The sequence below is a fragment of the Desmodus rotundus genome, chromosome 3, assembly GCF_022682495.2.
Source record: "Desmodus rotundus isolate HL8 chromosome 3, HLdesRot8A.1, whole genome shotgun sequence".
NCBI classification, from domain to species: Eukaryota; Metazoa; Chordata; class Mammalia; order Chiroptera; family Phyllostomidae; genus Desmodus; species Desmodus rotundus.
The window spans coordinates 89,358,107-89,372,056 of record NC_071389.1 but is presented as its reverse complement, the minus strand read 5'-3'; the positions used below and the strand labels follow the sequence as shown (position 1 = coordinate 89,372,056).

Below are 13,950 nucleotides of genomic sequence, written 5' to 3'. Positions count from 1 at the left end.
CCACTCCCTCCCAACAGCATTCCCCCTCTTGTTCATGTCCATAGATCACACATACAACTTTGGCTTCTCCATTTCCTATATCATTCTTTACCTCCCCATGTCTGTTTTGTACCTAGCAATTATGCTTCTTATTCTCTGTACCTTTTCCTCCATTTTCCCCTTTCCCCATCCCTGCTGATAACCCTCCATGTGATCTCCAATTCTCTGATTCTGTTCTTGTTCTAGTTGTTTGCTTAGTTTTGGGGTTTTTTTTTAGGTTCAGTTGTTGATAGTTGTGTGTTTCTTCCCATTTTAATGTTCACAGTTGTGATCTTCTTTTTCTTATGTAAGTCCCTTTAACATTTCATATAATAAGGGCTTGGTGATGATGAACTCCTTTAACTTGACTTTGTCTGGAAAGCATTTTATCTGCCCTTCCATTATAAATGATAGCTTGCCTGACAGAGTAATCTTAGATATAGGTCCTTGCCTTTGAATACTTTGAATATTCTTTTCAGCCCCTTCTTTCCTGTAAAGTTTCTTTTGAGAGATCAGCTGAGAGTCTTATGGGAACTCATTTGTAGGTAACACTCTCCTTTTCTCTTGCTGCTTTTAAGAATCTCTCCTTATCTTTAATTTTGGGTAATGTAATTGTGATGTGCCTTGGTGTGTGCTTCCTTGGGTCCAACTTCTTTGGGATTCTCTGAGCTTCCTGGACTTCCTGGAAGTCTATTTCTTTTGCCAGATTAGGGGGGTTCTTCATTATTTTTTCAAGTAAGTTTTCAATTTCTTGCTCTTGTTCTTCTCCTTCTGGCACCCCTATGATTCAGATGTTGGAAAATTTAAAGTTGCCCCGGAGGTTCCTAATCCTCTCATCATATTTTTGAAGTCTTGTTTCTTCCTTCTGTCCAAATCATTTATTTGAGTCCCTTCACTGTTGGTTACCTGTATATTTATCTTTATTTCACTTTGCATAGCCTTCACTTTTTCCTCTATTTTGTGACCATACTCGACCATTTGAGCATCCTGATTACTAGTGTCCTGAACTCTGCATCTTATGACCATAGGTTGGCTATCTCCCGGTGGCTTAGTTGTTTTTCTGGAGTTTTGATCTGTTCTTTCATTTGGACCATATTTTTTGGTCTCAGCACACCTGTTACATTGCAAGGGGTGGAGCCTCAGGTATTTGCCAGGGCAGGCAGGGTAACCCACATTGCTGGGTTGTGGTGCTGTATGTGGGGGAGGGTCAGAGAGGGAACAATGCCACTTGCTTGGCTCTTGGCCAGCTTTCAGGCACTTGCCCTGCTACCCACAAGCAAATTGGGCCCTTCTGGTGCTGATTCCCAGGTGGGTGGGTTTGTCTACATTCTAGGATCCCATTCATAGGTCTCTCCAGTGAACTCTTTTGTGAGGCTGGGAGTTTCTCCGGCTGCTGCAACCTCCACAGGTCTTTATAACCAGAGGTTTTGAGGCTTTATTTTCCCATGCTGGAACCCTGGTTGCCCATCTCTGCCCCTTCTATCAGTCTGGATGAATGTTTCTTCTTTAACTCCTTGGTTGTTGGACTTCTGTACAATTTGATTTTCTGGCAGTTCTGTTTTTTTTTTTTTAATTTGTTGTTGTCCTTCTTTTGGTTGTATGAGGAGGCAAGGTGTATCTACCTATGACTCCATATTGGCCGGAAGTCTAATTTTCAATATTATATGCAGTGGTAAGAATTGAAGGTTGAGGTAATTTTAATATTTTAGGATGGAGAAGGATATCATTTAGGAGTGTACAACTCTTTATTCTGAGAAGTACATTTTAATGAACCACTTTAATCATATAAAAAAAGCATCTACTCATTAGGGGAGGTTTTGAATTAAACTAGGTGCAGCTGCTTTGGATTGAGATGTTAAGTGTTTTGTTCAGTGAAGCAAATATTTGTTAAATTAGATAAATGCTGACCTATGATGAAAAAAAATCACTGTTAGTTCTAAAGCAATGAGAACTTCTTGCAAGTCATTTGCTCAAGACTTGGATTGGTCTATAGCTTGGGTTTTATGGAAGGCTGATTTCCTCTCCATCTCATGTAGAAGGAATTATGGAGCTTGGCACAGAGCTAACTGTTTTGGCCCAGGGGTGTCTTGACACTGTTCTTTGGGAGAAAGGCCCAAATATTTGGGAGAAGGTACTGTGAGTAATTAAGATTATCTTCACTGGCCCATGAGAATGGGCCTAAATGTTTTGGGTTGCATTGAGACAACTCAGAAGAAAATAAAAGTTTTTACTGTTAATCATCTAGTATTCCTTAATAATGGCTTTGCTCATTATATATATTTTCAATTTATGAAACTGCTAACAAAGAGATATTGATATTGACTCTCTCAGACTTATTCTATGAGTTCTTTATCTTTCTTCATTTTACAATTCCTAGCCCCTTGACCATTTTATCATGGCTGGGGGGACTTTCTTGAGTTTATTTACCAATTCCAAAATTATATTTTTACCAGTGTTCTTTCTGTTGGTCAGTTCCTTGTTTAAAGGTTATATTTCTGTAATTATTGTTTTCTCTCTACAACTAATTTTTACATCTCTAATAGGTTCTTTTTCATAGGAGCCTTTGGTTGTTATTTTATCCTCTTGGATATCACTGTGAATAATAATCAGAATTTATGAAAGATTATCTGCCATTTTCTACATTAAATCTTTTTAATTGAGAGCCATTTGCATGAGTTGCCTAGTTTAGCTTTCTTTCTCATTCTCCTCAGAAGTCTAATAAATTACCTTTGCTTGATTACATTTATTAATTACAGTCTGGGCTGGTAGGACTCCCTCAGCATGAAGCATAGGTTAATGTGTAATTTCCTCCTTAGAACATCCTGATCTCAAACTCCCTCCAGCCCCAGTGAAAGTACTCACTGGAGAATGTTCTAGAATCAAGGAGGAAAACCAGTTACTTTGCTTTAGAGCCTTTGAGGCATCCCAGTGGTTCCCTGCCCATATCACCTCCCCAACAGCTGATCCACTCAATACATTTCATGGTTGTGTTTCTGTGAATAAAGATGTCATTTCACTCAGTCCAAACCATATTCCCTCTGGCTTATAGTCTTTCAGGTTGGTAAAAATTACAGAAGATTTCCTTAGTGTTGGTGCAGTTATAATTCTTATGCTCCTTTTTGATGGTGTCTGGGAGGTTTTTAAAAATTTTTTAACTATTATAAACATATCATTACTATTTTTAGAAGTCTTGCAAAAATTTTTAACAGAGTAAGTGTATCTTTTTGTGTATATATATATATATATGTGTGTGTGTGTGTGTGTGTGTGTGTTGTACACACATATACAAAACTTTAATGATTGGAAGAGTCAGTTTAAAAACTGAAATGCATCTAAGTACAGGAAGAATAGCAAACTATGAGGAATCCCGGAACTAGGATTTAGAAGATCTGATTCTAGTACTGGTTCAACACAAGATGTGTGACTGAGAAATCACATCACCTTCTTGGACTCCAGTTTCAATTTTTCTCATCTGTTAAATAAAAGTTGATTATTCAGACATCTTGCATCCTACCGAAATTATTATTTCTTCATTCTGCAAGGATCCATAGCCAGATGAAACTATGCACAAAAAATATTTTTAAAACACTATAAAGATTAAAAAAAAGTAGAAGGAGGAGGAGGAGGAAGAGAAGAAACTGGTGAAGTAGAAGGAAGAGAAGAACAAAGCCATTAGTGTGTTTTAGGTCAATTGAGAAATACTACATTAATTAATTCCAAAATTTTTCAGTAATTATTATACTATAACAATGTACAGTGTTTAACAGAAGAGAGGAGGGCTGAGGTATTCACACCTCCTGGAAGTTAGAGAATAATTGGGATTCTTTAACAGAGGTGACTCAAAACTTGGGTTCAAAGACTGACCAACAGATTGTCATAGGGACCAGTGAGCAGCCAGGAGGAAGGGCCAGCATGAGCTAAAGGATGCAGTCAGGAGAGGATGGAAGGAGCAGCGGTTATGGGGCACAGATGAAGAGTTCCTGGAGATCTATAGCGCATTCCGGGAGATGATCTGGAGCCCAGGATAGGAGGGTGGAGCTTATTGGGAAACAGTATAGCAGAGCGGATGGCATGGGCCTCACAGGGGAGGAATATCAGTTTGCAGAAAAGTGATAGGAAAATGCCTACTCACCTGAGGATGAAGAGAGATGTGGACAAATGGCATGCATCTCTTGGAGAGGCTAGAGAGGCAATGTGTTCAGGGCACAGCTAGATTTTAGAATTAGAAGAAACATTTGGTAAGAGCTTAAATTTTTTTGTTTCCAGGAGACAAGAATCCAGAGGATACCCCCCCCCCAAAAAAAGGGGTAGGGAAAATGGGAAAGAGTGTCACATTGGGTGGAAAGAAGTTGCATAGCTGCTCGGGGTGGCAGCACCAGGGAGGACAGGTGGTCTGCCAGACTGGTAGAGACACCTAGGTCATAGGACAGAGGTATGCATGATAGATATTAATGTTCTCAGGACTTTAAAAATTTTTATATTTAATTTAAATACAGCAAAATTTACTATGAGTTTTGACAAATGCTTCCAATTATGTAATCATCACCATAATGAAGATGCAGAACAGTTCCATTACACCAAAAATACAAAAAAAAATTTCCTTGTTTTGCCATTTTGCAATCAAACCAACCTCTACCCCTACATCTACCAACCACTGATCTGTTCTTTTTCCTTACAATTTTGCCTTTTTCAGAATGTTATATAAATGGAATCATACAGTATTTGCATTTATTATAGGCTTTCTATACTTAACATAAAGCATATGAGAGTCATTTCTAAACTTATTTTATATACAATTTTATTATTTGTCTTTTGTTTTTCTTCCTCTCCCCCTTTTTTTACTGCTATTTCCCTTTTTCTGACTTCTTTGAATTACTGGAAAACTTCTTAGTATTCCATTTTTGTAGTTATCTCTTAGGTTTTGCCTACCTCTCTTTGCCTTTTAAGTGGTTGTTCTTAATATTATAATATACATATGTCATTTTATCATTACCAACTTTTATCATTAAAAATACAACATAGAAGCTTTACAACAATATAATTCTCATTACCCTTTACATACAGTGAAAACCCTAGCAGACATTATAATTTTTGTTTTCGACAGTCATGCACATTTTAAAGTATGTAAAAGGGGAGAAAAATAATTTAATATTTATCCAGCTCTTTGCCAATCTGGTTGCCTTTCTTTGATTCCTGAGGTTACAACTTTTTCCTCTAGATTACAGAACTTTATTTAGCATTCTTTTTTTTTTAAGTTCAGATTTTTATTGACTTGTGTTACAGAAGAGTTTTAGTCAAAAAGACCAAAGCCCATTTCATCATCAGACTCCTCAGATTCTTCTTTCTTTGCTTCCACTTTCTTTTCCTCAGCTGGGGCAGCAGCAGTTGAGGGAGCAGGACCTTCTGCTGGTGCCGCACTAGCTGCTGGGGCAGGTCTGCCAGCCCCTACATCGCAGATAAGGCTCCCAATGTTGACACTGGCCAGGGCCTTTGCAAACAAGGCTGGCCAGAAAGGTTCAACATTTACACCAGCTGCTTTAATGAAGGCACTGATCTTATCCTCCGTCACCGTCACCTCATCATCATGCAGGATAAGGGCAGAATAGATGCAGGCGAGCTCCGATACCGAGACAGAGTCCATGCTGTGGGCAAAGGCTGGGCGAGTGCTGCAGGGAGTGGTGCTAGTCATTAGATGAAGTGAGGGCCTCACCCCAACCAGGCCTTAGCTTCCTGGGAAGGAGGGAGCACCTTAGCGGCAGCTGGGGAAAGGGGCAGAATTCTTTTAATTGATGTCTGTTGATGACAAATCTTTTTACTTTTTAATCATTGAGAATATATTTACTTCATAAATATATATTTTAGGACTAATATAGAATACTAGGTCAATGGTTATTTTCTTTTAGCACTCTAAAGATGTGTTCCACTGCTTTTAGCCTCCATGGTTTTTAATGAGAAATTCAGAATAATTTGTTATTTCTTTATATGTAAAAGTGTTGTTTTTTTCTGGTTGCTTTCAAGACTTTTTAAATTTTGGTTTTCAGCAATTGATTAGATGAGTCTGGGTATGAGTTTCTTTATATTGCATTTTGCTAAGCTTCTCAAATCTTTAAATTTTTGTCTTCCACAAATTTGGAGCATTACATTTATTGTTAAATTTTTTTCCCACCAATCCTTTTTCCTTTCCTTTGAAACTCTGGCACAAGTGTTAGATTGTTCGATATTGTCCCACAGGCCCCTAATGCTTTGTTCATTTTTTAATGTTCTCTATTCTTCAAACTGTGTTAATATTTTCTATTTATCTATGTTCAATTTCACTGGCTCTTTCGTCATCTTCACCCTGCTATAGAGCTTACTCAGGATATTTTAATTGAAAATATTATATAATTTAGGTTTAAAATTCCATTTGGTTCTATTCTGTACTTCGTGTTTCTCAGCTGAGATTTTTATCTCTCAATTTATTTACAGTGTTCATTATTTTTACCTCATAAAGCATAGTTATAATAGCTGTTTTGAAGACTGTCTGGTAATTCCAACATCTGGTTCATCTCAGGGAGGCAACTACTGATCCTCTTTTCCCTAGAAAATTGTACACATTTTCCTGGATCTTCATATGTCAGTTAATTTTAGATTGAATCCTGTGCATTTTGAATATTATGTTGTGAGACTCTAGTTTCCATTAATAGCTTCTGAATAGACTCAAGAAGAAATATAAAATCTGAGCAGAAATATAAATGCAAAAGAAATTGAATCAGAAATTTAAAATTTCCAGAAAAGAAAACCCCAGGACCAGATGGCTTCTCAGGTGACAACTACTAAAATTCAAAGAAAAATTAATATCAAATCAATCTTAAACTCTTACAAAAAATAGAAGAGAATGCTTCCTAACTTATTCTACAAGGCCAGTATTACCCTGATATCAAAGCTGTGCAAAGATACTACAAGAAAAGACCAATATTTTTTATAAATGTAAATACAGCCCTGGCTGGTGTAGCTCAGTGGAGTGAGCATGGACCTGCGAACCAAAGAGTTGCCAGTTCGATTCCCAGTCAGGGCACATGCCTGGGTTGCCGGTCAGGTCACCAGTAGGGGGCGCTCGACAGGCAACCACATATTGATGTTTCTCTCCCTCTTTCTCCTTCCCTTCCCCTCTCTTTAAAAATAAATAAGTAAAATCTTTAAAAAATGTAAATACAAAAATCCTTTGCAAAATACTAGAAAACCAAATCTAACAGTTTATTAGAGGATGATGCATCATGACCAAATGACAGGCTGGCTCAACATGTGAAAATCAATCAATATAATACACATTGATAGAGTAAAGGAAAACACCCATATGATCCTCTTAGTTGGTGGAGAAAAAAAGCATGTGACAAAATGCAATACCCTTTCATGATAAAATTATTCAACAGACTAGAATTGAAGGAAACTTTCTTGTCATGATAAAGGATATTTATGAAAAACTCAGAACTAACGTCATACTCAATGGTAAAGAATAAAAGCTATTGACCTAAGATCAAGACAAAGATGCCTGCTTTTGCTACTGCTATTCAACAGTGTATGGGTAAGTTCTAGACAGAGAAAGTAGGCACATAAATAAATAAACTTAAATTTTAAAAAGTCATCCATATTGGAAAAAATGAAGTAAAATAACCTCTATTGTTGATGACAGATTCCATATATATAAACTCATAATGAATATGCACAAGTTCCAGCCAAGATGAAAGCTTAGGTAGAAACCCTTTGCTTCCTTGAACAACCAAAAAGAGGATAACAACCAATTTGGAGGAATAGGGGGGAAAAGGTACAAGGAAGAAGAAGCATAATTAGTAGGCATAAAATAGACAAGGAGAGATAAAAATGATATAGGAAACAGAGAACTCAAAGAACTTCTATGTACAACCCATGGACATGAACTAAGATGGGGAATGCTGGAGGGTTGGGGGGCTGCAGGGCGGAGGGGGGTAAAGGGAGAAAAATTGGGAAAACTGTAATAGCATAATCACTAAAAATACTTAAAAAAAGAATACACACACATACAAAACTACTTGAGATAATAAATAAATTAAGCAGAGTTGCAGGGTACCAGTTATCACAAAAATCATCAGCAATTGATGCAAAAAATTATAAAACAACTCTAATTATATAACATTTAAAAAATAAAATATGTAGGAATAAATTGAACCTCAGAAGTGTAGATATTGCACATGAAAAACTATACAATATTGCTGAAATTTAAAAAGACCTAAAACATGAAAAGACATTCCATGTTCATGAACTGGAAAAGTTAATATTGTAAGAAGCTAAAACTACCCAAATCAATCTACAGATTCAATGCAATTTCTGCCAGTTGCCTTTTGCAGAAATAAAAAAGCCAATCCTCAAATTCATATGGAATTGGAAGGGGCCCTGATAGCCAAAACAGTATCAAAAAAGAAGTTGGAGAAGTTGTACTTCCCAATTTGAACTTACTGCAAAGCTACAGTCATCAAAACAGTGTGGTATAGGCTTAATAATGGAAATAAAGGTCAAATTAATAGACTTAAGTGCCCAGAAATGAACCCATGTATCTATGGCTAATTGATTTTGACCAAGACACCAAGACTGTTCAGTGGGGGAAAGTATATTTTCTTCAACAAATTACGTTTGGAAAACTGAATATACACTTGAAAAAAAAATTTGGACTTCTGCCCCATACAACTTACAAAAATTAATTCAAAATGGATCAAGTATTTAAATGTGAGAACTAAAACTATAAAACTTTTGGAAAAAAACAGGTAAATCTTTATGACTTTGGATTTGGCAATGGCTTCCTAGCCATTGACAAATGACAATGAAACCATAAGAAAAAATAATAAATTGGACTTTATTAAAATTAAAAATTTTTGTGCATTAAAAGTGAAAAGAGAAAATATTTGAAAAATTTATATCTAATATGAGTCTAGTATCCAGAATATATCAGGAACTCTTAACAACTCAACAACAAAAAGTTAAAAGGCCCCATTTAAAAAAATGAGCCAAGGATTTGAATAGGCCTTTCTCCAAATAAGATAAACAGATTCCAAGAAGCACATGCAAAGATACCATCATTAGTCATTAGGGAAATGCAAACCAGACCCACAATAAGATATCATCACTTTACACCCACCAGCACACAATAAAAAAGATGGACAATAACAAGTATTGTCAAGAAAGTAACAAAACTGGAACCTTTACACATGCTGGAGGGAATGTGAAATGATACAGCAACTTGGCAAAAACAGTTTATGGATTCCTTAAAAAGTTAAATATAAAATTTATAGCAACTCCACTCCTAAAAGAATGTACCCAAAAGAAGTGAAAGCAGATATTTAAACAAAAACTCATATACAAGCCTGGCTGGTGTGGCTCAGGGGAATGAGAGCTGGCCTGCAAACCAAATGGTCACTGGTTAGATTCCCAGTCAAGGCACATGCCTAGGTTGCAGGCCAAGTCCCCAGTGAGGGGCACACAAGAGACAACCACACATTGAAGTTTCTCTCCTTCTCTTTCTCTCTCCTTTCCCCTCTCTCTAAAAGTAAATAAGTAAAACATTTTAAAAGTAAATAAAAATACGTATACAAATGTTCACAGCAGCAGTATTTACAACAGCTAAAACATGGAAACTACCCAAATTTCTATCAATAGATGAATGGATATACAATATGTGGTATATCTATACAATGAAATATATTGAATGAAATGTTATTATAAAAATGAAATGCTGATAACATGATACAACACAGTTAATCTCAATTTTTGAAAGACGCAAGACACAAAAGCTCATATATTGTATGATTCCATTTATATGAAGTATCCAGAATGGGTAAGTTTCTAGAGACAGAAAGCACATTGGCAGTTGCCAGGGTCTGGAGAGACAGGGGGAATGTGAGGGGCTGCTTACGGGGTTTCCTTCTGTGTTGATGAAAATATTTTGCAATTAGAAAGAAGTTAATGTACCAAATGCCACTGAACTGTACATTTTTAAATGGTTAATTTTATCTTTTGTAAATTTTATCTCAAAAACAAAACTTCATAACCCAGTCTAATTGTGAAACAAACATCAGTCAAATTCCAGTGAGGAGTGTTCTAAAAAGTACCCAAGCTGTTCTCCTCAATACTGTCCAGGTGATCAAACACAGGAAAACAAGGGAAACTGTCACTGCCAAGAGGAGCCGGACACAAGACAACTAAATATAATGTGGTATCCAGGATGGGGTCCTGGGCAGAAAAAGATGAGTAAAAACTAAGGAGTAAACTATGAAGTTTAGTTCTTAATAATGCATCAATGTAGGTTAATTAATTGTAAGAAGTGTACAGTATAGCCCTGGCCTGGTAACTCAGCTGTTGAGAGTGTCATCCTAACACGCCAAGGTTGCAGGTTGGATCCCCTGTCAGGGTGCGTACAAGTCTCAACCAATAAATGCATAAGTGAGTGGAACAAAAAATTGATGCCTCTCTCTCTTTCTCTCTCTCTCTCTCTTTTTCTCTCTTCCCTTCCTCTCTCTTTCTCTCTGAAATCAAGAAATAAAATTTTTTTTAAAAATGTATCATACAAATGTAACATGTTAATAACAGAGAAAAATGGGTGCAAACTTTAGAACCAGAAACTGTTCTAAGATATTAAAGTTTGTTAACAAATCCTCTGGATAATGCTAGTCTCTTTGTTTTGGTAGGCAAACAAACTTGTCAGGTTCAGACTGCCAGTCCTGACTCACTCTTTGGGGCTACTGATTCCAATGTCAATTCAGATGTCAAAGCCCTTCCCATGCTCTGTGACTGCTCGGGCTTGTACTACTCTGGGATTACTCTGGAAGTTCTTGGCCAGGTTTAGGTTGTATTTCAGTTTCCAAAACCTTTACTAAATGCTTCTTTGTGTCTCTTCCACATATGTGCAACTCAGGGATAAAGTTAGGATTTTTATTGGCTCATTCCCAGAATAAGAGGATGCCTGTCTCCAGCTCTCCTCTTGCCTAGATTTCCCTGTACTCTCTTCTTACCAGGGTTCCTCTGGCTAGAAAGACAGGTTATTTACTTCAATTTTAGGTGCTTATGCTGTGGCGGCAGGAACTGTACTGCTTTGTGACGGTGTCTGGACTTGGAGCAGAGATAGAAAAATAGGAAAACAAGACAGGCAGAAAGGTGGGTTCTCCCCAACTTGAAGGCTCAAAGGGACCCTTGTCCTTGTCCTGCTAGAAAACAAGCTGGGTGCACATGGAGTTTGTGCTGTCTGCTCTCAGTACGTCTGTCTGTGACCCACCCTTGAGGTCAGAGCCAAGAGATGAAGGGAAAAAAAAATTAGTAATCTCACTGCTGTGGGTGCCATTCTTCAAGTTTTGACTTCCTTTCCTAAATTACCTACTCTTGTTTACTTTTCAGAGTCCTAAGGTAGTTAGTTGCTTTTAAAATTCTTTCCAGACTTCTTAGCAGTAATTAATGGAGGACATAGGCCTAAAGTTCAGGATTTATTTTTGAATCAGCCTTCTCCTGTTTTAGCTTCCAACATGATCAGATGGTCCATTAACTTCTAGGTTGCTGACTCATCTGTTTAGTGTCCTGGCCTTTGCTAGCATTCTTCATCCTGTGGGGCAGCTCTTCAAACTGAGTCCCCAGGTAACACATCTCTTTTGGTTTTTTCCTAGGAGCGCCCACATGTGCAAATGGACATGGCTCAGCTCTGAGGATGCCACTTTCTTCTGGTCTTGGTAGGACTAGTGGTACCACACTTTTCTGCTCCTTTAGTTACCTTCCAAATATAACATCTGGAGTCATACTTAGGGGTCATCAAAGACAATGCAGGAGAGGATCAGAGCTAGGGGAACTAACCCAGATAGAGAGGAGGCTCCAAAGTGCACCAGGGGTGAAAGACCAACAGCCAAATCTCAACTTCTGTGGTGGTGTAGGAGACAGAACCTCCGCATGAGCAGGTGTGGTTGTTCAAGGGCTCTTCTCTCCTGGTGGCTTTCCTATTATCTATAGTCTTGCTGAGAAAGGACAGAGAGGTGATCTAGGATCAGCCTTCAAGTGGTTTCATGTTTATGTATTCAGTAGTGACAAAATTAATCCTTTCAAGGGATATTCGTTATTTTGAAACAGTCAAAAGTCAGTTGGAATGTAGACATTTCTGGTCAATTGGATGAGCTATCACGTTGGTGGTGGTGCTGTTACTAACCCCAAATGGGGTGGGAGTATAAAAGAAAATGGACCTGTGTACCCTGTAAGTTCTCTCAGAAGACAGTACAAAGAAGATTTAAATATATTATGAGTAGTCTCCTAAGGTAACTACTTTGAATGAGATAGGTCTCATTCAGATGGTTAAATCCTCTCTTGTTTAACTTTGATGTGAAACCAGTTTGTGAACTTACAGACACTTGACTTACCTGCTTAGTTTCTTATGCTTTGCTAGAATTTTCCCATCTGTTGTGGCTTCTCTTCAAACTGATTACCTAGTATATCAGAAGTAACAGGAAATGGATTAGGCTGCAAGTAACAAAGTTCTGAAAAACAAAGACTTAAAGCAATTAAAGTTTATTCTTCTTTACTTAACTGAATACTCCTTGATGCAAGGGATATTGGGAAATGTGTTTTTCAACTATGTCCCCATTGTCTTCCATCACCAAACAAATTAAGTTTCTTTGGATAAACTAGAAAGAGAGAATGGATTTTGGATTGGCAAACTGTTGGAATCTGTCATTTCTGGTAGATAAAAATTGGACCTAAGTCCCTGGATCTTCTGGAATCAGAGGTGGAAACATTGATTAATGCTTCAAGATCAGCATTGTCAACAAGAAATAATGGAATATAGGAATATTCCTAATAGTTTACTAATGGCTCTTCCTTGGCTCCTGGTTACCATTGGACATAGAGCCAATCCAAGCTGGACCTAAGATTTTGTTAGCCTTGACCATGGGTGAAAATTAGATATTAAACTCCATCATCCCAGGTCATTAAAATACATTTGAGTTCATGTGTTTTGAGAACTTGGGTCACTACCCAATTTTAAAAAGTCCCATGAGGATGACTGAAAGGAAGGACCATTTAGTGAAATGTTGATTATTCAAAATTGATTATCTATACCTATATTTCCTTTCCTCTTAGCTAATTCTTATGGCTAAATCATCCATCCATCCATCCATTCACCCACCCACCCACTTGTCATTTATTGAGTACCTACGGTGAACCAGGCTGGTGTTAGGCTCTAAGACCTCACAGATAAGTAAGAACAGCATGTTCTTATTTCTGAGGACCTTAAAGTTTATGAGGAGAAAATCCCTTGGCCTGACACACACAGGGGATCGATCAGCACACGTATTTGTGTGTAAGTGCCTTTACCTCTTTCTTCTGGAACTCAGGGTTCTGATATGGTTTGGTCCAAATCCACCCCTCTATTCCCCTCTATTTGCTTATTTTGGGTTAAAAAGAGACAAAACTAAGTCTTTATCTGCTATATAAAGCTCTAAATTTTAAAATCCAAGCTGTACCCAGTACTCTCTATAATGAGAATGACCAGGGGAAAAGAAAATAGTTAGTCTTGATATGCTTTCTTGTTTTGGACCAAGTTTGGAATTTATTTTTGCCTTACATTTTCCTTTGTCCTTTCCCCAGTTCCTCTATCACTTTTTCAGGCTAGCACAGTGGACTTCATACTCAAACCTCCTTCTCAGATTGACATGGCATCCTGCAGGGACACAGTGGAGCTCCTTAGTGCCAGGAGAGGCAGGAGAGCAATGTGGGCTGGATAGAGGGTGGCCCCACAGTGTGCTGCTGATGGATGGCTGCTTTGTTTAAAGAAGAGAATTTGCATTTCTGTTTTTTTCTTTTGTGAGTTTAAAATCTAATTCGAGGCCCAAGTGGGAAGAAATTTTAGAAGTAGAATTCTATAGTAATCGACAGCAAAATGATGATAAATGGTGCTAA

The 13,950-nt window shown here is 37.5% G+C and overlaps 1 pseudogene; it reads right to left on the bottom strand.

Annotated features, from left to right (window-relative positions):
• Positions 1 to 5,308: 5,308 nt before the first annotated feature.
• On the bottom strand, positions 5,309 to 5,659 carry LOC112297603 (large ribosomal subunit protein P1 pseudogene; annotated as a pseudogene).
• Positions 5,660 to 13,950: the final 8,291 nt, after the last annotated feature.